This window comes from Anser brachyrhynchus (genome assembly GCF_964034855.1).
Source record: "Anser brachyrhynchus genome assembly, chromosome: 2".
Taxonomy (NCBI): domain Eukaryota; kingdom Metazoa; phylum Chordata; class Aves; order Anseriformes; family Anatidae; genus Anser; species Anser brachyrhynchus.
Window position 1 is genome coordinate 65827884 of NC_137695.1, and position 24367 is coordinate 65852250.

The following is a 24367-nucleotide window of genomic DNA, read 5'->3' on the forward strand; positions in this document are numbered from 1 at the left end:
CCTATGTAATTACAGCCAGAATTACACAACAGGAGTCTCAAATCCAATAGTAAGAGGTTACTTTGGAGTATAACATTTCAGATTTGCATATCTCTCTCTCTCTCTCTCTCTCTTTTTTTTTTTTTTTTAATCAGGGTTCCATTAGACATCAAAGTACATGGACCTCACCACCTTTCATATTACTCCTCTATATATGAGTGCAAATGTACATCCAATTCTTGTAACTCAAATGTAGTCTCTCACAGGCCTTTTTGGTTGACAAGGTATGATTTAGCAGGCACCTGATCTCTGCTACCTTTATCCTATTGTCACTGCTACCTTCGTTCTGCAGTTTGCCTTCTAAATAAAAGAGAAATAGGTTTATTTGCTTTGTCTATTTGTTTGGATCAAAGTTTACATAATACATCACCTTCTTCTTGTGAGCTGCAGCTGTATTATCCAACTTTATTCTCGTAAAACACAAGTTTTATATAACGTAGAACAGTATCTCACCAACTCAACAGATACAAAGTTTATTGCACTCCCATTGTGAGATGAAAGATGAGTCCAGCTCACAAAAGGCTGGTAACACAGTTCTGCAGTTTGAAAACACAACTCAGAACCTATTGAGGAACATATTAAAATTCCTTTGTTTAGCAGGTCAGTTATGGAAATGCAGCCACCACCAGGAGAGAGTTTAAAGTTTGAATCCATATATGGAACAACTTTGTTGTTCTGACTTAAAGGTACTTTAAGGAAAGAAAAAAATAGAACTGCAGCTCGTACATAGAGGTCTGGGCATCTCTTCCTGTGGAAGTCTGTGCTTAGTCATTGTTTCCTTCCTTCAAGACCATTTTGCCTGTCAGGATAAAAGTGCCCAACTATGTAATGAAACTCAGTTAAAGCCTGTGGTAGGATCTTCTAGGCTGGTTTGTCTCTGACCTTATCAACACATGAGGCTTATAAACCATCCCCCTGAATTCAGTGGGACATCCCATATGCCCTAGGTTAGAGGTGTGAGTATGTCTCTGTATCAGTAAGCCTGTAGGAAATACTGTTACAGGAATACTTTGGACATGAGCATATAGCTGTTTCCACATACATGTGACATACTAACCTTACATGACTCCAGTAGTAACCCTTTTTATGGTACTCTATGCCTGGCTGAGGAACATGCAATGCTCAGCTCACCACTGACAGCACTTTCTTTTTATTCCTATGTCAGGACTGTCAGCAAGATACACCCTGCAGCCCATGCTGGATTAGCTCAAATAAATGCTGCAAATGGACAGTGGCTGTGCATTGTGCCTACACCTCCTGCTCACAGCAAGCCATTGCTGCTGTAGCTTTTTCACCAGGAAAGAGCAACAGTCTGTGGTAGATTTTTAAGTCAAAACCTGAAGGTAAGAACACGAACACTGTTGGAGCAAATGCAGTCTATGATCAAACTCATGGATTTTAAAGCCATAACATTATAATCAGGCTTGCATTGCAGTGGGATTTCAGCCAGTCATTTCTGCATTACTTGCCTTGTTTGCCTGAGGGTTATTATTTTTCCTGCATAGGACTTGTCTTCTCTTTTCAGCTGATGAATTTTCTAGACATCGAGTGTGACTGTTCAAAAGCCTTGGTGGAAGTTGTTAGGGTGATCTGGCCAGACCTCAGACATAAGTTTTCCAGGAACAGCAACGTGTTTTGTTTTCCTTTGTCCTTCAGGACCCTGTGTGTGCTTGCATTACAGTTTTCCACTTGTTTGGCATACTTAAATTTAATATTTGGGAGGAAAAAACAAGGGAAGAAATTCCATCCCCTTGCTTATTTTTACTTGTCCCTTAGCATTTAAAATTGTGAGCTCTAATGTCCAAGGGGTAAGTCACTAAGTTCTCCAGCATTACTCTGGCAAACAACACTTTATTTCCTACTTCTTCAGTCCAGACCTCCCTGTCAGCAAAATATGGGAGGAGGTAGGGCAAAAGGAGATGAAGGAAGAGAGGCTACAAGGAGCTATTGCTGTGAAGCAGGGGGGTACACAGTGGCGTGATCAGTAATGCCCTATATAACAATCCTCTCACAAACTTGCAGGTTGCCTGCTCTATAGGCCTGCTGTAGCCCCTAAAACCCTTTTCTTGATGGTGTTCATGCTTTTGTGATGGGATATTTCAAGAGTTATTGTCCTGAGGGAAGGTCTGTGGCTGAGGGGTAACTTTGGCCTACACATCAAATTCTCTCCAGGAGCAAGGATGCTCCTGTGTCTACTCCAAGCTTGAAGAGCAGGTCAGAGCTTGAGAGTTTGGGATTTCTGGGCTAGCATATTCTCCTTCCATGACAGAAGCCCATTTAATGGTGCCATTTTTCCAATCAGCCACAAGCTGCTCCTCAAGATATTAATGTCCCTCTGTGCCTCAGGTAACCATCTGTAATTGGTGGTAACAAGTCCTATCTTCTGTCCTTCATTTGTCTGTGGTCAAACTGTGAACTCCTTCAAGGTTAGACTGTGCTCACATTGAAGGGATCTCCTGTTGTAAATCATAACCAACAATAATACGCCACCAGGAAGAAATATAGTCAGTGCAACAAGTGAAGCTCCAGCAATTAGAGAACATTTTTTAGGGGTCATTTCCACTGACAGATGCAAATGAATACTGATGGAATCTGCATTCCTTACAGGGCAGTCTGAACAGCTCACCTTTTTTTTTTTTTTCTTTCCCTAAGAATTTGAAAACGTAGTGAGGGTCAGGGTGATACAGATGAAGTTTTTTTTAAGTTTCTGACTTGATTCAATACAGCAAGATTACACTCCTGTGAAAAATCTGGTGTGTGTGCCTAGCCATGTCAGGAATGGCAGAACTACATAAAGAAAAGTCTGCTCTGGGCTTCCCATAATATTACCAGTAAAAATGAAAAACTGACAAAGTTTTCCTATTTTTATTTTTGGTTGTAAAGCCTAATTTAAAGATAATTGCATTGCTCTTTTGTCAGCAGCTTAGCTGTTACTTTCAAGAGAAGGATGTTAGTGTAGGGATTAGAATGAGGTAATGTCCTTTAATAATTTACCATAATTAAGATAAGTGAATTTGGGCACAGCACATCTTACCATTTACATCTCTGTCCAACCCTGTTTCTTTTAGTCTGCTCTCCTAATATTTTCCCCTTTCACTTGGAATGGCAAACCAAACATGTTGTCAACTTCAGCAACAAACAGTGTGAAATTTTACTACCCCAACAGAAAAAGCTGTGGATAAATGGCACAAATAAATTTCAGCTACATCCAACCAAAAAATCTTTTGCACAGGCCATTTTACTTCAAATTCTCTTTTAATTTATGCACCATTTTAAACTTTAGATAACATTACTGAATCTTGGATTAGTCTGCTTATTCCAATAACTTCAGTAGCTTCTCCAAGATAAAATGCACAGAGTCTCAGGGACAAAAATTCTCTGGTCACTGCTGAGTCAAAACTGTCACTGAAGATAATGTTCTTTCTGGGAGAGTCTAAGAATACAAGAAAGGTTTACAGGAGGATGTAATATTTTTTATCAGACTGGCTGACACAGTTGGAAAAACAAACAATTATCTGGGTACAGACGTCCTTCTTTGAGTCAAAAACAGACACTGAAAAGCTACATGCAAGTTGGGAAAAATTGCTCTAATTTTAATCTGATTATGCTGTCCCCTTAGACTACAAGAGAGAAAAGATATTCCCAGCTGGTGCCTGCAGAACACCAGATCGTGCATCTTTATATCTGTCTCACAGGAAGGTATTGATAGTAACTACACTAAAGTTGAAATTGGGCCTACTTTGAGCAGAGCAGAGGACCTTTGGAGGTCTCTTCCAATCTCAGTTGTTCTTGGGGATCCACAATTTTATTTTACCTCTTCCCATAAATCTTGTCTTTTCAGTGAAAAAGCTCTGTCACGTAAATCGTAACAGCACACATGGACAAGGGCGTTGGCCAGTTCCTTTTTCCCCGTTTCTACAAGCCTGAGAGTGACATGGGCTATTTTGTAAGTTTTCTCTCAGACGTGTACTATTACAGATGATTTCCTGTCCTCTTTTGGCTTTGCCAAAAGCCTCTGCTTTTTGTGAGTTGCTTTTCTGGATGATATCCGTTAGACTCATGAAGTTTTCTTTATCTGATGGGGTCAGCCATAAGTAGGAACCAGTGCCACAGGTGGAACTGGACTCTGCTTCCCAGTAGGAATCAATGTTGTTGCAGGAAAGTCTGGACACAAAATGTGGTGGCAAGGTGTGTGCACATGTAGGGCAAAGAAGAGCAGGGGTCAGGAAGCTGTAGGGGATGGGAGGTTACACATGCTTGCAAGAATGGTCATGCACACATCCACTGAGACATTTGACATTGGGGTCAATCATGTCTTTCAGCTATTTGGAGGACAGCACTGCTGCAAGTTTCAGAAGGATGATCTGCAAGTGCAGCCAAAGCCAGCTTATTAGAGCACCTGCCAGTCTTTATCATTCGTCAAATAAAGCAGATGGGTTTGGTCAGCAAACCTGCAGATAAAACATTAAAGGTTTTGTTGTGTGTTTTTTTTTTTCCTTACTTTGGGCCCCACTTCAAAGCTAGTTTCTGCTTTAAAGTTCTGACTCATTCCAACAAATAAAAGTTTAAATTTCCGGTTAACAATGTTTATTAACCAAAAATACAAACAAACAAACAAAAAAACAGCTGTTACAATGTTTAGCATAGACAGACTCGATCATAATTTTTTTTTTCAAAAACGGAAGAGAAATGGTTTACTAGAAGTTACAGCAAAATCATTCTCCAAATAAAAAAGAAAGTATTAATGATAATCGTGCAGTAACAAACATTCATTATCTCTTATCCTAGGAGCTTAAAATATTTTACAAGCAGCAACTATGCCTCATCGGCTCTAAAACAGGACAGCACAAGTTAAAGGACATAATTCCCATATGACTGTAACATTAGGGCGCTCTGCTTAGAGAGATGTTCTCAAGAAGTGATACTGGAGCTAATGGAGGAGAGCTGCATCTTCCCTGTTAGGGTGATCACCCAGAAACACAGTTTAGGGGAGCCCAAAGGGCTGCTATAGTACACATAACTCACTGCTGTATTTTTTCTGGCGTTTGGCACCACAGTGTGCCCTGAGCAAGTCTGTGCTCTGGAAACTCAGTTCCCTCTAGCAGGATTGAGCACCAGGGGGAAAAACGCATTTCCTGACTCCCCCTCAGCCACTTTGGACACCAGGAGCAATGCTGAGTATGATTTACCAAGCCTAGACTTGTGTGGGTAAGAAAATCCTTATCACTTAGGTGTTTGTGCAACACAAAAACATTAGAAAGAAGCATGGAATTCATTAAACAAATGCAAATTCATCTTCTCAGCAAGCTACTTATATTTTCCATTCAGCCCTAATTATGATTTGCAATGGTTACAAAAAATACCTCTAAATATTCATCACTTTCCAGCAGCAGTTTCTTAATCAATGTCACCACTGATGGGACTGGAAGTTGCTTCAGATGTATTTCTGATGCTGAGACTAAGAAGTGAGTGTCTTTCTGGGATTATTGTCAAGGGCATAAATCTCAGAGCCATTTGATGAATACAGAGGTGTGAGGGAGGCACCTGAGGAACAGGCTTTATCTCTGACGATTTCAGGGGGATATCTTTGGAAAAGTAAAGAAATTACAAGCATTTGTCAAAGAAGATAGCGGTAAGAGGGAAAAGAGATCTGACAGAATTCAGCAAATCCTTTCTGGTCACAAGTAAGAAAACACTGGTTCCCTCTTTGCAAAGCCCTCATTCATCACCTGGGTACAAAACTAAATAAGTTACTCAAGATCTATGAAGTTATGCTTTTAATTATCTCTTTTTTGCAATAATTCTTTGTCATGCGGACATGCAAATGATTTGCTGCTCCCAAAAGACTGCATTTGTGATTAGAGAGAAGAAAACAGGCCAGATTTTACCTTCAACAGCACAAGTCTACATCCACTGTAATGTCATCAAAGGTGTTGGAGTAACACAGGATCTAATATGTAACTGAGAGTTAATTCCAGACTCAAATTATACTGGTTTATCACTGTATGCTTTTCCTGATGCCTAGGGAGTGATATGCATTAAATCTCACAAACAGAGGATCTAATTCAACTTGTACTATATTAATACTCTGAGCAAATCCACCTAGGTCAAAACAAACATTTGAGCATGCAGTCGCTGTCTCTGGTATTTCAGCTGACATTCACCTGGTGGGGAGAGGGAGGTCTGGTGGGAGAAAGAAGGGAAGGGAGGAGCAGTACTGGCTTTCAGGTGGAGTTGTAATAACTTCTAAGTCTTCGTTTATGGAAGGGCATTAACATAGACTGCCAGTGAAATTAGCCCACCATTGTAATGGATAAACAGCGCCTGGGCTGAGACAACAAATGCATTGATCTTATCTGTCAACACCCAGATCATCATCTAGGTTTTTACTTATCATCTGTTCTGTCAACAGTTCCACCCCCCCGCCCCATCCCATAGAGAAAAGAAATGACAACAGCAATAGGAACAGCAGCCTGCAGCGCACAAGAAGCTTTTTGCTTTAGCAACCTGCCAGGCCATAAAATCTTGCAGTTTTGATTAGGAAAACACATTGCTACTGAAAAAGAGAGCCTTTGGGCAATTTTCAGCAATGGGATTAGAGTGAACTCCACCTCAGACAAGCATTTGGTGATACAGATGCTGTGGAGTTCAGTATTTGCAATTGATCTTTCTTGTGATCCACCATAAAACCCAGATCTTTAGTCAACCATTTTGTTTCATGTTATTTGATATTTTTTTTGCACATTTTTGTCTATATCTGAATTGATGGAAAAGTATAACAGACAAATAAACAAACAAAAAATAAATAAAGCACAATGCTTTGCACATTAATGTAGTGTTTTGACTGGAAGCTTAACCAGCAAAACAAGCAGACTCAACAGTGTGTGTTCCTTGCAGCTCAGTTTGCATCTTCTACTTCCTTTTCTTTGCCCTTCAAGCTGCCATGAGAAGATGTCTTTCAAGATGTGGACACAGAGCAGTAAGTGATGGAAAGTAACCCTGGACAGACATTAGCTCCTAAGCCAGTACAACCTGCCCCTGCAACATATTAACTTGAGGAGGTTCACAGAAGAAAGATTTATCAGCATGCCAAGGCTTCTGATAAAAGGTGACCTACTTTCTTATCCAGCCATATTTTTATTTCATGTATTTCTGATCCATCAGAGTCAACAGCAAGAGGAGAAGCATTCCCATGACTGTGGCAGGAGGAGGCAGTCTGTGAAGGGCAAAGGAAGGGCACAGGCTGACATGTTCAATGAGCTGCCATGCACCAGCACAGGTCCTGGGGAAGAGAGAGGAAAGCTATGGAGCCGGTAAGAGCAATTTTCAGAAGAGGATTACGACAGGCATGTGCTGAGAGAGAGTACAGGTGGAAGATAGCCTTGCCTCGGAGAAGGAAGATCCATTGAAGCAACCACCTCTGAAAGCTGGGGAGACCTGGCTGCCTAGCCATGACCAGCTCTCTGAAACGTATCATCAGGGTTCAAACTGTTGTTAAAAAGATCAAACTGTCCCTTTCTGAGACAATTTGTGCATCTGTGAAGCCAGTAACATCTTTGTGTCTTCAACAAAGCAGAGAAAAACCTACTTAAATTCAATAGCTTTAGCACAAAGAGGATCTGACAGTGGCCAGCTTTATATTATTAACATTTCCCAGGAGTGAGGTTCCATAGTGGCAGGCTGATGTAATTACCAGAACTGAAGTTGTAAGTCCCATTGAAAAGACCAAGAGATTTGCTAGTGACTTCAAAGAGGTAAAGATTTGTGTGGATTTGCACTAGGATAGAAAATGCAATGGGTTAGAAAGTCAGGTCCTCTAGTGTCTTTAATCTTTTGTGAGCTTTATCCAGACATTTCAGTCTACAGGGGATTTAAATTAAGTTGCAAAAGACACTTCCTAAACTTTCTGTCTGAGTGTTTTAGTATGTGAGTTTTACACTATTAGCTTAAAAAAATGACCTTTTCAAAGCTTTTTGAATTAATGGCTTGTGGACGTGTAATGCTGGCTTAGCATTGTCACGGAATTTACTTTCATGATGTGGAGATAGATGATGATCTAATAGTGATTTGTCTTTATCCAGGAAATTCACATATGTATTTAAATGTGGAAGAAAGATCTTGGGATGAACCAGTAAATTGTCAAAACTGACAGGTCAGGATAAAGTACACTAAAAAGGCATTTGAGAGAATGTGTAATACTAAATATGTTACAGAGAATCTGTGAAAGCATATCATCAATTTTGTAGACTCTCTGGGGCCCTTTTTTTTTTATTAGGAGTAATATTTCTAAAGTAATTATGCAGAACAATTCTCAGTTATTTACAACTGATCATGTGTCAGGTTTTGTGACTTTTTTTTTTAATAAAAGTCACTGTAAAATGTGAAAAAGCAGGCAGCCAAGATAAAAAAAGGTCATACTTGTGATTTAATGTAGCCTTGGGTCCATATGTATATGGAGTGAAGCGTTACTTATTCTCAGTCCATGCACCTTGAAGAGACATTCTGGAGGATCCAGTGGTCTGAGGATGTCACTCTTCTTTTACAGCTAAGGTGCGAATGTCCCTTCTATAAAGTAATAGGAGCCAGATTTTTAGAAATGGCCAGAGAAAGATTTCTTGATCAGGAGGTCCTTTTCACTTCAAAGTGAAGAGACTTTGAAAGACAGTTTTTGTCTTCAAAGGTTTCCAGCTTTCATTCAGGCTTTTTGAGTGGTCAGCTTCTCCTTCTGACCTTTTGGTTCCAGAATAATTTGAAAAATATATCATTATGAGAATTTTACACAGGTCTGGGTCAATCGCAGGCAAATTAAGGTGTGTTTCAGTCAGCATCATGGCAAACAGTCTTCCTTTAAAATACATATTGTGTGACTGTTTTCACTGTGCCGTGGTTTCTCTCTGTGTTCAATGTCAATAAAGGTACATACTCCCCAGAAATATCATGTGGTTAAAACTGCCTTGCTTTTTGAGACTTCTGGAGAGATGTCAACATAGTGAGCTGCACATTACTGACTATTTACCTTCAAACAGTCTGTAGTGGAGTAGTCACGGACAGATATCTTCCAAAGAGCAGGCAGAGAGGCCTCAGTAGGAGTTGAATTAGGCATGGGTTTGATGCCAGATGTGGAATGTTGATGTTTGTTGTCCATCCCTTACTTTCTGTCCTTGAGCCTCTTGCAGGCCCATCACTGTCATCTGGGAGTGCTGTAGCCAAGGCTGAAGTTAATGGGCAGGGACTCCACGATAAGCTAGATGGACCATGAATGCAGCACAGAAGGGGTTACTTGTTTTCTCTCTTCATACTCAAAACCAGAGAGTAATACTTGTGAATTTCCTCCAGCTTCCTTGTTGAGTGTCTTTACAAAGGATATCCTAAGGATATCCTTTAAGGATAGTGACTTTCCTCCAACTATCCTTGTTGAGTATCTTTACAAAGACATGTATCAACTATGACTGCATCTCTCCTCTTCATGGATATTGTATCAGTCAAAGGTGTTGATGCAGAAGAGGACTGTGGTTAGGCATACAGTACATACCATTCCCCAGGTTAACTTACTCATCAGAACTGGCTGGCTGAGACACAGCGGGAGCAGGGCTATACAACAGATGGCACATGAGTCCTGGGAAAACCATCGCCACACTTAGCTATTTCCAACACAAAATTGCCCCTGTAGATGTGGGGTGCCTCATGGGAATGTTGTTTTAGCTGACATTGGAGAGGCAGTGCTGTGAGCTTAGGTGTAGGAGAGGTAGGTTGGGGTTCAAGTCTGGGGGCCATGGACCTGTTCTTCCCTTCCTTTTATTCTGTCTCATGCATCTAGCTGTAAATAGGTATTCCTGAATATATATTGTTATATAGCACCTACCTTAATGATGTTCTAATCCCAAATCAGGCTCCCAGAAATATAAGAATGAGAATTAACAATGCAGACTCCTAATGAGTTATCTGAAGCCCCACTCTTTTAAAATGCCATCTCTCTCCTCAGGAGAGAGCTGCCTTACAAGCTGGAATCAGCTTCATGGAGAAATGCCTCCTGATGTGCAGTCTGTGGATCCTCAGCTTCTCTGCAGCTGAGATATGAAGCATGTGAAGGGATGCCAAACCATGTCCCAAGAAATGTTGTTGGACAAGTATTGTTTGCTGCAAGTACCAATTGCTGGATAGACCTTTGAATGAAATAACATTTTTTTTTCAGCCCTGGCATGCAGAGGTATTTAGCAGCTTTAGCATTTAGCATGAAGAAGTCTGCAGCTGATTCAGTGAAACATCCTTTCATGGTACTCAGATTCTCCCTTACTTTGGAAAGCCTTGGTTCATTTTATTGTACTTGCCCTGTACAAAATAACATCAGCTGTTAATGAGGACATGCTGGGACAGAACAAGGCAAAACAATGGGGAATTTTGATTCTGCCATATCTCCCTCTGCTTTGCTTTCACTCCGCCTGAGCATGGTATATTCTGTCCTCCTCTCAGTTCAGGACAGAGAAAGAGTAGCTGTGGTTCAACACAGTGAGCCCCATGCTCTGAAGCAGCTGTAACTATGCATGACTTCATGGTAAGTTAGAACAGCCTCTGAACTTTTTCTTTAATATTTATATAAGTATACTGAATCCACAATCCTTCACTGTCATAAGCAGCAACATATAGATGACACAGTAGTACATTTTGCCTGTATATTCTGTCTCTGTCATCAAAACATCCAGATGTAAGCATAGGGCTAAATCTGTACAAAGTAAAATGAGATGTCTTCCACTGGGCTATTTCCTGACATGTGCAATAGAAATGTCTTGTGATTAGGAAGAGTACAATTTTCGAAGAGGCATTTAACTGCAGAAGATGCCAGACTGAAAGGATTTAATTTTCTTGTTCATTTAAACACTGTCTGAAGAGAGAAATTTAGTCAGAAGAGTTTGCAGCCACATTAAGGCTCACTTAAACTTAAAATCTAGCCTTTGATTCTGCATTTAAGAAATAAAGGTGTTCTCAAATAGATATGTACATGGACAGCAAAGAAAACCCGTCTTAAAAGGCAAATAGGTGAAATTGCCTATAAAATTATTTAGAATGCTAATAAACTCCAGATTTAATTCAGTTGCAATGAAGATCATCACTTGCCAGCTTGTAAGCTATTATTGTGTAAATCTGATATACAGAGGGTGTGAGCTAGTAGAGCTGCCCTAACTTCAGCCTCATGGAAACATTGGGCTCAGTGAAACAATCCAGTAGGAGATGAAGATCCAACTCTGCAGTCAAACTTCTCCAGATGTCAGCAGATTTTTTGTCCTTGTTGATTTTGGTCAAAAAAAAAAAAAAAAAAGCTATTGAAAATAGAAGAGGCATAGTTACAAATCTCATTCCTCTCAGAGCTAGTTTTTCCTGTGTGTAAAGACACGGAGTGTGATGGTAGGTATCCCTGAAGTCAGAAAAAGGAAAATAAAATAGGGAACACTTACAGATTACAATGAAGATAAAGCTCAAAACGTGGAAAGACCGTGGAAAGGAGGTCATTGTGGATGTCAGCATCTTGCTGCAAGGTCCTCCTGGGATAAGCACATGGCAAAGCTTCATTTCCAGAATCACCCTTCTGAAAGGGAAACAAAAGGGTAGATCATCTAGGGCTACTAGTGAGGTGGGGACACCTTCATGGGGCACTTTTGAGTTTTCCCCTTCACAGCCTCCTAGGCACTGTGTATTGATCATCCACTGCAGAAAAGATTAGCCATGACCACCAAATGCTAAATCCATGGGCAGCTTTCCTGTTCAAAGGGAGGGGGACAGACTGGGAATGTATAGCTGCCATATAGCTAAACCATGTTGGACACTAAATACTGCCCTGCAAAGACCTACAGCACTGCTGTGAAGACAGAGATCCAGCACATTGGTCAGCTTAGCTCTGGATTAGCTTCCTAGGATTATGCAATGCCAACAGAAGTGGCTTTGTGAGGGCTGGTTTGTTTGCTCACCTATTGTCCAGGCAGTCTGAGCCCTGCCAGGTTTGCTACATCTCCAGTACTCAAATCAAAAGTGCTTTCAGCAGGATACTAGAGAAATGCTGAAAATAAGTACTGGGAAAAGATGTGTTGAGGTCCTCAGTGTGATACTGACATGGCAGCATGTATTGTAGACGTAAGTAGCGTTAAATCTTGTAGCATGTCTTGTTCATGAAGTCTGGGTTAAGCCAAACACTTGATCCAGGGCCAAGATCCTCTTGACTTGATCCTTTGGGGAAAGGAAGATTGCCTTCGTCTCTCACGTGTGAGATACAAGCTGCTTCCTTGGGCTGTTGTTACTTTTAAGTAACGATTTTCCTACTGCATCATTGTTCCTGGACATGGGCATCCTGTGGGTCTCTTCTTCTCCCTTTACATGCCACATTATTTGTTCTGGCTCACAGTCTTTACCATAGGTCTTAATTTGTCAGAGGACATTAGGAAAGTATTTTGAAGCCTCTAACTGTCCGTTGCATGTGGATGCTGTAGGGCCCTGTTGAGATTAAACATTTACTGCTTGGCTTGTTTGTGATGACAGGGACCTGGCTGGTCTTCTCTTATGCAAACTGGCAGAACTCTGCATTTCAGCAGCCCAGAAAACAACCTTGTCAGCACCACTCCTTGTCTGCAGCAAGGAAGAACTTAGCCTGAGAGCACACAGTCTCAGAGCAGTGCTCACTTTGTTCCAACACAAAACTCTTTCATGAGCTCCGCTGTGAAATATCCTGATAATACCAGTGAAAGGTCTACTGAGTGTGTGTCTCATCTTCACAGGCCCTAGAAACAGCACCTAAGGAAGGTTGGCACTCCTTCCCTCTCAATGGGGAGAAGAGCATTGCACAAACAAAAAGATGTACATCTAGATGTTCAGACTTAAGTCTGTCAGGATAGGGCTCATCAGTGTGTATTTTCCACTGTACTAGGCTCTCATTCAACTCCCTACCCTACCTCTCCTAAGTTGTTAGTGAATAATAATTAATGGAGATGGCTCAGCAGCATATAATATTTGTACTTTGTACCAACTATGATTGGTACAAAACTTTGTACTAGCTATGATTAGCTGGGCATATCTATCATACTTGATAAGTTATCTACCAGAGCATTTGAGGGTAGCGTTATCTAAGGACAAGAAATTATACTTTTTCAGAGCAGAGCACTCACCTCAGCAAGCTCGCCTTCAATCTCTTTTCCAGAATCTCCCAGGTGTAAACTCTACCCTGTTGCCTCCCATTCCCAGGAAACAAGAGTCATCCATTGCAACCAGGCTCCAAGCACAGTGACATAGCAGCTTGGCATAGGGGGGTTCATGTAGGTAAAGGCTTTGTACAAATGAACAGCTGTTGTTCATCTCTGTTTTACACCCCATTTGCCATATGATTGGGTTTGATTGTTATTCCACCTGTGAGTCACTGTAGCACACACGGCTGCATGTGTACACACTAATGAATTGACTTATAGCACCCACCATGCACTCAGTAAATTGCAAAAAAAATTGACAACTAAACTGGAGATGTGTGTGTAGAATATGGGAAAATGGTCAATTATGTTTAAATTACCATAATGAGGCTTCTTGGTGTGCTTGTACCTGACACACTATCAGATATTACATCAATTTACCCAACAGAAGTTTTATGACAAACAGAAAGTTTTTTTGTTGTTGTTGTTGTTTGTTTGTTTGTTTTGGTTTGTTTGTTTGTTTGTTTTTCCCACAGAAGCATAACCAAGTTCTAGCACTCCTTGCCATGCCAGAATTTGTGAATTTGTGACAGCCAAAAGTATAAAGTAGTTCACTAAAGCCAAATCCTTGGAAGATACATCCTGCTCTTTAGCCATAAACTGAATTCATTGAGGGTAGAAGTATCTTGCAAGGCAGATATCTGTATGCTGGCCTGTTTTAATCTCTTTACATGAACATTTGCTGCTGACCACATGAGTGATTGGACTAACTATACGAGACAGTTTATGTTCTTCTTTTACAGTAATCTTTCAGATAAAATATAACTCAGACTGAGTTACCAGCTTCTTGTTATTACCGATATTTCATTACTTGCCTTGAGAATGATCTGTGCATAGAGCCAACAAAACTGCAGTGGTTTACAGGGAAGCCCTCTGGCTGTGTTAGGGTCTAAGCTAAATGCCAACTCATGTAATCATGTTTTATCAATATATACCAAGTTTCTCCTAAAAAGATGAACTGGAAAAAATTGCTTTACAGCACTCTGTTAAGCAGATCTTACTGCAGCAGATAAGCTACCAAGTCCCATTCAGAATAAGCCATGAATTGCAATGACAGATAATCAGCTATATATATATCTAATCTGTGTTAGTTTGGAACCAGCACAGATGGAAAACAAACAAACAAAAACAAACAAACAAAAAACAAACAAAACAGTTATTATGATGGGTGTATGCCAAAAGGCTAAGATAAAACTTCAGGCTGTCCTACCTACTATACTATGCCCTCCCCCAACCTCCACCAGCTCCCCCTCCCCCCCCCCCCCCCCATTACTCTGAGGGTATCTATGTGCCTTTCTGGATTCAGATCTCCAAGTGGAATGTGATCCCTTTGAGAATGGGGAGGCACAGGCAGGCAGGATGCTTTCTGCTCCTCCTCAAGGCTGTTGCATCACTGCATTTGAGTCAACACATTTCAGACCTCACACAGAGAAAAGAGATGGCTCTTTACCTATACAAGCCCTGGCATAATAGCTTTGGGTAGCTTTCCCCAAGGCATTTTGCTGAGGTCATACATGACAGTCACAAATATTTCCCAGGTCACTAAATTGTCTGGAAGGCTGTTGTGTGCTTTACAAATAAATTTATTTCATTTTTTTATTATTGTAAGGCAGAAGTTAGCTAAAAGAAGATTTTACAAAATTATGCCTGAGTCACTTGACCACAACTACATCTTGCACTGCAAGTCAGAAACAGAAGAATAACACCTCTGCTTCCCTCTTTTTGTACCACTAGGTTGTGTTTAGTTTAGTTTGTTTGTTTGTTTTGTACCAGCTAAGAAAGCATTTCCGGGGGAACTTCCTGGAAGGGAGGCATCCCCAAGGGAAATAGAAGAAATTTCTTTGTTGTAAGTCTTGAGGTACTATGGGGAAGAAGGGAATTACTGGAGGAAGTGTCAAACTACCTGGAAAGAGATTAACAGAGGGGTTTGATAGCTGGTATGATTCAGAAGAAGACTGAGGGTAGTCTGGGGATGAAACAGTACTGGAAAGCTTTGAATAGGTCCCTGATGTCTTAGATATATGCAGAAAGGAAATTGTCATGATATTTATTGGAATTGACTGTTAGGTGGTGAAAAGTCTCAATTTCTGGCAAAGCAGGAAAACCAGCAACGTATTTGCTGCTTTCTTTTAGAAGACCACATGCAGCAATTTTTTCAGCTGCATGCAACAAACTACCTGAGCTCAATATTGAAAGTTAACAGTTTTCTTAGAAACAGCACAACAGAATGAAGTAACAAGAAAGGTGTGCAAGGCTCTCTTTCTTACATTGGATAATGCTCCTGCTAACATTTGTTGAAACATGTATCCTTGATTGGGGATGACATTTTGTCATTTCTGCAGATGAATGGAATTCCTCTGGTGAAGAATTTGAAGTTTAAGCAGAGCCAAGATTTCTCAATGACGTTAATAGGGCCCAGGCTGAGCTTTCATGCTGAAATAGCAACAATTCAGAGAAAAAAAGTAGCAAGTTAAAAAAGCAGTCAGGAGGCCCTGGAAGGGTGTAAACTATGCAAAACTCTGTTCTCCTATTCAGCACCTTGTTCCAGCTCCTTTCTTTTTCTCCTCTACCTTTTTTCTCATGCCCTTATTTTCTGCTAGGACAAACCCAGCCTGGAACAGAAGGTATATGCATTCTTACCGTGTCTGTGTTGCAGGGCACAAGTGACATCTTACGGTGTGGGCTAGGTATGTGCTTAGCTGATGTTCAAATTATGCTGAGTTTTCTACAGAGCAAAAGTAACTGAATAACTAAGAATAACTAAGAATAGTGCCTTCAAGAGGGATAATGACCATATTCATATCAGTGTTCCTAATAAATACTTAGGGCTTGTGATATTGTCTGGTTGCAGAAGCTAAACAAATATGAAGTTAGTTTAAGTGCTTCCATGTGAATCCCCTCTGTTACTATGTACAAGCCAGGGAGACATGGTTGAATCCTTGGCAAACAGATGACGCCCAAACAAGGAAAATTTTAAATAACCTTATTGTTGCTTTTGGGCTGACTGACAGAAAGAGCAAAATACATTTCTGATGAACAAGCCTTAATTTTCTTTTCAAAAACAAAGCAAATAATATGGATCCTAGATGTATTTCTGTACTTCAGCTACACTGCCTTAAATATTTTAAAAGCCCTCTGGTCACTAGTAGGTTTGTGCTACAGCTGGGAAACTCTGAGTCCTGATCCAGGTGTAATCTAAAGAAGAACTGCAAGAAACGTTCTGAGACACAGAACTTTTTCCTTCAGTGAACCAATGCCAGGTCCAATACAAACAGTTTTTGCATACAAATGCATATATATACACATGTAACTATGTATAAATACAAAATGTATTTCTGCATGACCTTGTGTTTAGGTATGTGCTCTGCACATCTTCCTGATGGTGTTGCCTTTCACTGCAGGGCAGCATTTCAACAAAGTATAATTATTTTGTTATGGAGAATCAGGTCACTGTTGTATAGGAGGGGAAATAAAATCAAAAAGTACTCCTCCTCACTTCCCCTAGCAAGAAGATTTTAAGGTTTGAGCCTTCTGACTGGAGGAAGCTGTAAGGAGTTGTCTTCCAGACAGATCTCATATCTGTGTTTGGCTGTCCTTATGGTAAGCAGGCTCCTGGCTCAACTGATTGGCACGGCTGAGTAATTTCATCAGCCTTGCTTCAGACAGCAAGAGGTGAGGAAAGAGCTGGGCTTTCAACCAGGCCTTGTGTTTCAGTCTGTACTCGCTTGGGACATACACATCAAATGCACCCTGGAGAAACAGTGAAGAGAAATGTGCCTGAGTTTCCCCCTGCTATGACCCTTACCAGTTTTGTGGTGTCATCTGCCTGAACCAACCGTGCAGAAAACTGAGGCTGGATATGAGAAACTGTATTTTTCATCCTGCTTGGGCAGGCCTAAGTCAGCACACAACATGTAAAACTGGAATGTTGCAGGGGTCACAGTTCCAGCATATGCACCTTTATCAACAAAAAAAAACATTCACTGCAAGAAAAAAAGCTATTTTAACTGACAGTTTAGTTTGCTTAGTATGTCCATAGAGGCTGTTTTGCATCAGTGATTATCCACATTCTGTTTGACTTTTTTATACCAATGTCAAGTGCACCAAAATCCTACATTTCATTTTGCAATAACAGCTTCTATCCTATTGTACAGTGTTGCTTGTTTTCTCTTGGTCAGTGTGTGCCTTTTAGACATGCTGTATGTAGTGTAAATGAGCCCTCTTGCATCTAAACCTAGAGTCCTTTTTCAGCTGTAGACTTGCACTGTTATAAAAAGATTTTATTCCTCCAATTTTGCATGTAGACTGGCTCTCAAGCTCCCTAGGTTTTGTGACTCACCTAAAAAACCTGTGGGAGAGTTCATAGATTTTTATCGCCAGTGAAGAGTTGTGGTGTTTTCCAAAAAAACTGCTGATGTACGTACAATAATTTGTGTCTGTACATCCAGAAAAGTCCTCTTTTGGCAGTAAGGAGTGCAATGGAAACAAAACAGTGGTATTAGAAATAATTTCCTTACAGGGTGCCATGTCAGATCCAGGCTGAACTGAGAATGAATTAAACTGTTAACCCAATAGTTCTTCGTCAGATTAAGTAGACTGGGTTGATGATCCCAGGCAAGAACATCTCACACTTTATTTTCTGCAGATTACAGAGGCTTCTCTTGGCAACGAGACACTTTCTCTCCAAAAACTTGTGAGCAGATTAAAGATAATACCCTGCAGTAACAGCAGCAAATAAAGGCTCAGCATCCAATGTGGTTTCTCAGCCCAGCTTCCTATTGGATCAGGAAAGTCACAGATACCACCCCATAGCCATAAGCTGTGTGTGTTGTGGGTCTATGTTAAAGCTGTTCATTGCATTGCTTGCTCTTTTGGACAGCAGTGAAATCAACCTAAATTTATGACATACATACATTTGTGACATACATTCACCTTTAGAAATCTGAGTCCAGACCCTATCCTAGAAACCATCAGCTTGCAACAGGACTGCCAAAAGATGGTCTGGTTTGAACAACACAGTGCTGGGCCAGCAATCAGCTGAAAGTCACTGCATTTTATGACTAGTATCTGTAAGAGATGGCAGTTTTTAGCTTCCCCCTTGTGTTTGGCTTTGCTGGGAGCCAAGAGCTGCCGCACACTCACGGGGCAGTGCATTGCAGCAAAGTCTCAGCTTGTTCTGTGTTTGGTGGCATCTTTTCTGCAGATAAGATGCACACACATGTCAGGCTTGCCTTGTCTAACTTCCAGAAGGTAGGGAAATTGACCACCCTGTGTATCACTTTCCAGAAGCTTCTGAGTTGTGGTCTTATCTATTATTTCTCCTCATTTTCAGACTAACTCATGCACAAGCAGTATGACTTAAAAAGATCAGTGAAATCAGTTATACAAAAGAAATGCCTTGTTACCCTCATTTCTTCATTATGTGTCATTCTGGCTGTTCTTTAAAAAATAAGAAATCTTCTAACATAACATTGATGATGAGAAAAAACTTCTTGCTCTTTGTCTCACACATACACACACTGAGTTGTCTGTTACACATTTTTACACGCTCATCTCCTCTCTCCCTCTCTTACATGCTCTTACACCCTCTTGGAGGTCCTGCTTTCTTATGGGTATGTTGGCACACAAAACACAAATCAGGACAAAAGACATGCACATGTTAATTAACCAGGCTGATTTTTACTTGTTGTGGAAAGAGCCTTAAAAAATGAAAAGGCATTGTGTGCTAACAGCGTAGCACTCAATAGTAGGGGAATATTTGTTTTTATAGGTGAGCTACCCGGTACCAGCAGTCCTGACCTGTCTGGCCATGAGTGCATTGAGCTGGAAGAAAACACTCTACTTTCCCAAGAACATGCTTAGGTTATCTTTTCTTAACCTTACAGTTTGTTTCCCCAGCTTGTTTGTTTGCATTTTTTACCCTCTGCCCATTTGAGGTGTGTTTCTGGTTCAATGCCTCTGTAAAGGCCAAAAGAATTAGTACTGCTGAAAGAAATTCAGTACTGAATTACCCTTGTGTTGTTCAGACTTTGTTATGGCTTCAGTTCATTAAAACCAAGAGATGGGCAGCTGGAAGAGAGAGAGAGACCAGCTAGAGGGGGCCACTTGGGGCTGGAGGGTGGTTAAGTCTTTTTCCTTTTGAAAAGAGCATGATGAAAAAGTCACAGCTGTGAAATGGGAGGCTAAGTAGGAAATGACATATTCCAGACAAGCTGGAGAAAGAGTGATAAATGCTCCATGCCCCAATTTTCCTAAGTGTTTCATTTCCAAGTCCCAGTAGTAATGCAACTCAATCAGCAGATGGGTACACTGCATCCCTGCTTCAGTTCTCCAGTTCTCTGAGCTCTTTTGATTTATTTCTCCACACAGATCTCAGTCCTCTGATGTCCCTGAATGGCAATCTCAGCAGATCCCACTGCTGGTGTGGCGGACTGCCTGCAGCTTTTGTCAGATGTGGGCATTCCCGAGGGCCTGCGGGCAAGAGCATTTGCAGAGTGGGATACAGCTTTCATGTGTTCACTGTCTCAGTCCAAATCAGATGTGCAGGGCACAGTACAAAGACTTCAGCAGAGCAGAGACGATATCCTCCCAGAGGTTACAAGAGATGCAGCCAGCTGAGAAATGCGGGAAGCAAGACTGAACCCTTAATATTTCTCAGTTCTCACAAACCTGAGATTTTTTCTGTTGGGTGGAAAGCTTAATTTTGCATAGCTATTCCAAATCGAACTTCACAGTCTACTTAAGCAAAATTATCAAGACCACCTAAAATAGGAGTAGAGCCCTTGAAGCACAGTAACAATTAAGTGGCTTTTTCCCATTTATTCTTAAAAAGCTTTTTGTTGCTACATTAGTAATTGCAACAACAGAGAGAGGATCATTGTAACAGACTGGTCTGTTTTTAACAGCAAGCCAGGATGAAAACTGTTCTCCCTTTTCTGTGTTAAACCATTATTTCTCTTTTGCTTCCCTCTCCCCATATTTAATAATTTCATTACTGAAAATGGAGGAAAGTAGAAGCAAAAGAACGCAGAGAAAAGAAATGACAGAGGGGAAGTTCCTGAAAGAAAAAGGCCTGTTTCATCCACTTCAGAAAAAAAAAATGCATTGACAACTAAACTTTGAGACATCATTTTTAGTTCTGAAAGAATTCAGTACCTAATAAAAAGGATTTAACTTGAAAATCATGAACCAGTTCTGTTAAACAAACTATTGGAAATAAGTTCAATAGTTTGGAAATATGTAAGTATCTGCTAAATAACACATCTTATGAATGAATAACAAAATGTGACTGAATACTCCTTTATTTGGAAGGAAACAATCAAAATACTTTTGAAGTTATTTCTGTCTAGTGTGTCAGAGTTTACTAAACTGTTTCCTAGGCTCTTCGTCAAAGAGTGGTAAAAACCATACGAAATATAATTTTAAAATAGCTACTTATTAGGAAGAACAGATGGTGCATTCATATACTATGAAATTGCAAAATTTTAGCAACCTTGAATATCAAGTTCTTGAGTTGTAACTCATTTGCACTGGAAACTTAGTTAACAAGTCAGAAAAAAAACACAGAATACTGCATAGTTATAAAAGAAGTGGGTGCTGACACATTAAATAAAATGCATCTATTTTTATGTTCAGTCCTGATAACAATACATTTTTTCATTTTAAAATATAAAAAGAATTCAGATCTTTCCAGACTTGGCCAGGGCACCTGATTCACAATGGAAAATATTTTTAAGTCTTATGTCAGCATTACTTTTTTCAGAATTAAGGGCTGTGGTACTGAAATCTTTCTTTTATGATAGCATTCTTTTCTCACCAGTTCTGTTTCCCATAATAGCATCTTGTGCTGGAGATGCAACACAGCAGCATTTCAGTTCACTCAGCTTTTCACATCAGTTTTCATCTGCGTTTGAACGCAAATTTACATAAGGAAATACATCTTCTTTGATGCAAGCCAGTGAAACCCTGGAGGAATAGAATGAAAGTTTGAAACCAAATTTCCCACACAAATTGGTCTGAATCAGATTTTAAAATAGATATATTTAACAATTATTTTTTTTGGCTTATAATTTCCAAGGTGTCACTGCAAGCATTTAATGTCCGCTGTTGCAGACTCAAGTCTGCCTTTCAATTTAACTAACTGTTCCTGTCATCACTTCGTATCTGGAACTGAATGACAAACTATTATGAATATATCAGCAAATTCAGCTCTTGAAAGATAAATGAGTAAAGTGGGAAGCAGAAAATTATCAGCACTGAAAAAATGATGTTGTCACTCAGACAAATTGAAGGGTTGCTATCAGAAGCTAGAAAAAAGTGACATAAATTCTTTGCAATTGTGCACTTCACCACGAGATACAAACAGTGGGGTTGGGTCTATCTAGATCTCCCCAAGACTTTGTTTTCACCTTGGGTCAATGAATTCTTTGAGCACATTTGTGAAGTCATCTCTAACACTTCCTGGCACTGGCCAAAGTTCCACTTAGGTCAATGTGACTTGAAGAGTACAACAAATGCAGGGCTTGTGTAAGACAGGGCAAAATTTGCACCTCTGGCTCTCAGCTATTCTTTTATTGTATAAATAAATACAGGGGGTTGGAAGTAGGAATCACTGAGAATCTCAAAAGAAATCAATTTTCTGAAAAATTTCCAGAATGATATATTTTCTGTGAAATGTAGTTCTTTAGTCCCATAATTTACAGCCAGCATATATCTGGTACCCTGGACTTCTTATAACACTTCTGGTATCTTAGTATGCAAGTCCCATGCCCTCCTTGTCCACATTTCCCTTTTGCTCTTTTACATAAACATTTTGGAAATTGCATAGGTCAGACATGAAGACTGACCATGATTTTAGCCCTCTGTTTCCTTTAGCAAAGATAGGTGGTGCCATTGCAAATCTGGGAGTTGGTAGAGGACGATGCCTAACCAGAAAACTCACTTCAGGAAAGTATCACCCTTACAATTATTTTTCATTCAGTTTTACAGGCATTTCCCCAGTCTTTTCAATAATAGTCATCAAAAATGTGCACCACATTTCGCTGTGCCTCATCAGAGCTCTTTGTATCACCACAATCCGGAAAAACTCAAACATGGGTCCCTGTGAACTTGAGAGTACCACCTCTACCAGGTAAACCATTCAGTAAACAAACAGGAGATAAGCTAAGCAAGCTCTGTCTTTGCAGTTGTATGCAGGTCTCTGGATTAGGAGACAAGTCAAAAAATGTTATCACTTCTGTTTACGTGCACTTGTTTATAAGAGCGCAAGAAAAGAGTATGGTCCTTTCCCTTGTTTTCACCTGCAGTGAAAGGTCAATATCAATGTATGTTATCTGTATCTTGACTGTCGCAACCAGTGAAGAGAAACACATTTCAGCTTATCTAAAATAATAGTAGACATGCATCACAGGTTTTAATATCTGAGAATATTAGAGACACGATGAGAACATTTCTTTGCCATTGCAATATTTTTTGCAGCTGTTATCAGTACCCTCTGTTATCAAACATTAATGAGAAATCAATTCAAATCAAGGTGGCCCCATCTCACAACTTTGTTCTCTATCATCAGCACATAGTCACTTCATCAGATTTCACTGAGTACTCACCTGGCTCAACACTAGCATAACTTTCCAGTGACATCACCTAGATATTTCAGGGCAGAGCATGGTGGGCCTGGACCTGCTCAGTCCTCATGTTTGACACCACTCTGGAAACTTCAGCTGACCCATCCTGACTTCAACTTTCTCACCAACCAAACTCACATTGACAAGTTCGGCTTAAAGTAGTTCTCTCAAGGAATGTTGGTGCTGCCTAAATGATCTGATTTTCTGATTGCTGCCATGTGTAGCGTGAATTCATAAGGTTTCTTCAAACTGGGAGTGAGTACTGTGAGAACTGATCTTCACTGAGATCCTGGCATGTACTCCAATGCTATTGAGAGCAACAGCTTTAAAGCTGTTTCTTCATCTTTTCTAACCACACTGAAAGTACCATTTTGCAGTTATCTTAGTTTTGAACTGATTCCTTTTGTTATTTTACCCTTCCCCTTTTCTACAGGGTGGAAGATTTCCCAACTAAAGATTGTCCTAGAAACGTACAGTTGAAAATAACATCTCCCGGATGTGGCAGGCTCTGCAAAAATCTGACAAAGCTAGGAAAGAGAAAGATATTTTTTTTTTTCCTCTCTCCCTCATTACAGTAATCAAAGCCAGCCATTTCATCCCCTTGAGTCAGCCCAGCTATGTGAAGGTTATGGGCCAGGCTGCAGGAGCTAGCCTTATTCAGAATTACATTGGAATCAAATTCTCATTAGACTGGCTTCTCATTTTTTTCTTTCCTCTGTCTTGTTGCCTCTTCAGGATGTAATGTTCTAGAAGTAATTCACTGTAATTAAGCCTGTCCTAGAAACACAGCTTAAGAGGATGAGTTTCTCTTGCCAAGAGTTTTGTTTATACTATTTGCTTCACTCTACCTTCAGTTTATTGCATAGTAGTTATACAGTGCATATAACTCTTAGTTCTTGCTTAGAACATATTGGAAGATTATAATTTTTCTATGGGAAAACAACTGAAAAAAATAGCTACCCTGCCTTTTTTTTTTTTCCCTCTGTGGGAAATTCAGAATTCACATAAGAAAGTTAGATATTGAATAAAATGGGCCCAAATACATTTCCACCTGCTTAATACAATTGCATTCCTCAAACGTTACTTCATTGCGATAAAGGGATATATTCTCCTAGGCAACTTTACCAGGTCAGTGGAAATGCCACATGCCGCCAGAAAGTCATTCTTCTCAACTCAGGTACATCTGCCAGCTATGTAAATTAGATAGGCTCAATCTAGGCACAAAGTTTTTTCCTGCTGTCCCACCGCATTGTCAGTAGAAAACTTCCCCATATTTACCCTGCTATCCTATTTTCTAGCCTGTCCTCCTGGCCTATACCTACCTCTCTTATCATAAATACATGTCTTAAGAGTAATTCCATTTCCTTGGAGAAGATCCCTCAGACACTTTGCACTTAACCATTTCTCTTTAAATTAGTCTGATTGTAGTTCTCCTTTGCTCCTCCTTTATTGGTTATTAAGTGGATACAAACTGACTTGAAA

At 40.1% G+C, this 24367-nt stretch overlaps 2 long non-coding RNA genes across 4 annotated transcripts; both read right to left on the reverse strand.

The window, feature by feature from the left end:
• Nucleotides 1–8063: 8063 nt before the first annotated feature.
• Nucleotides 8064–13615, reverse strand: LOC308188660. Of its 2 annotated transcripts, none has more exons than XR_013945671.1 (3): nt 13188–13615; nt 11490–11620; nt 8064–11354 (listed from the first exon to the last, which is right to left on the reverse strand). It is a non-coding gene; the product is annotated as an uncharacterized lncRNA (long non-coding RNA). The 2 variants fall into 2 exon arrangements; XR_013945672.1 differs by having other exon boundaries at nt 8064–11319; nt 13188–13607.
• A 4794-nt stretch (nt 13616–18409) lies between these two features.
• Nucleotides 18410–24324, reverse strand: LOC308188662. 2 transcript variants are annotated; one of them, XR_013945673.1, is made up of 3 exons: nt 22868–24324; nt 21079–21227; nt 18410–19733 (listed from the first exon to the last, which is right to left on the reverse strand). It is a non-coding gene; the product is annotated as an uncharacterized lncRNA (long non-coding RNA). The 2 variants fall into 2 exon arrangements; XR_013945674.1 differs by having other exon boundaries at nt 18410–19876.
• Between the last annotated feature and the right edge of the window lie 43 nt (nt 24325–24367).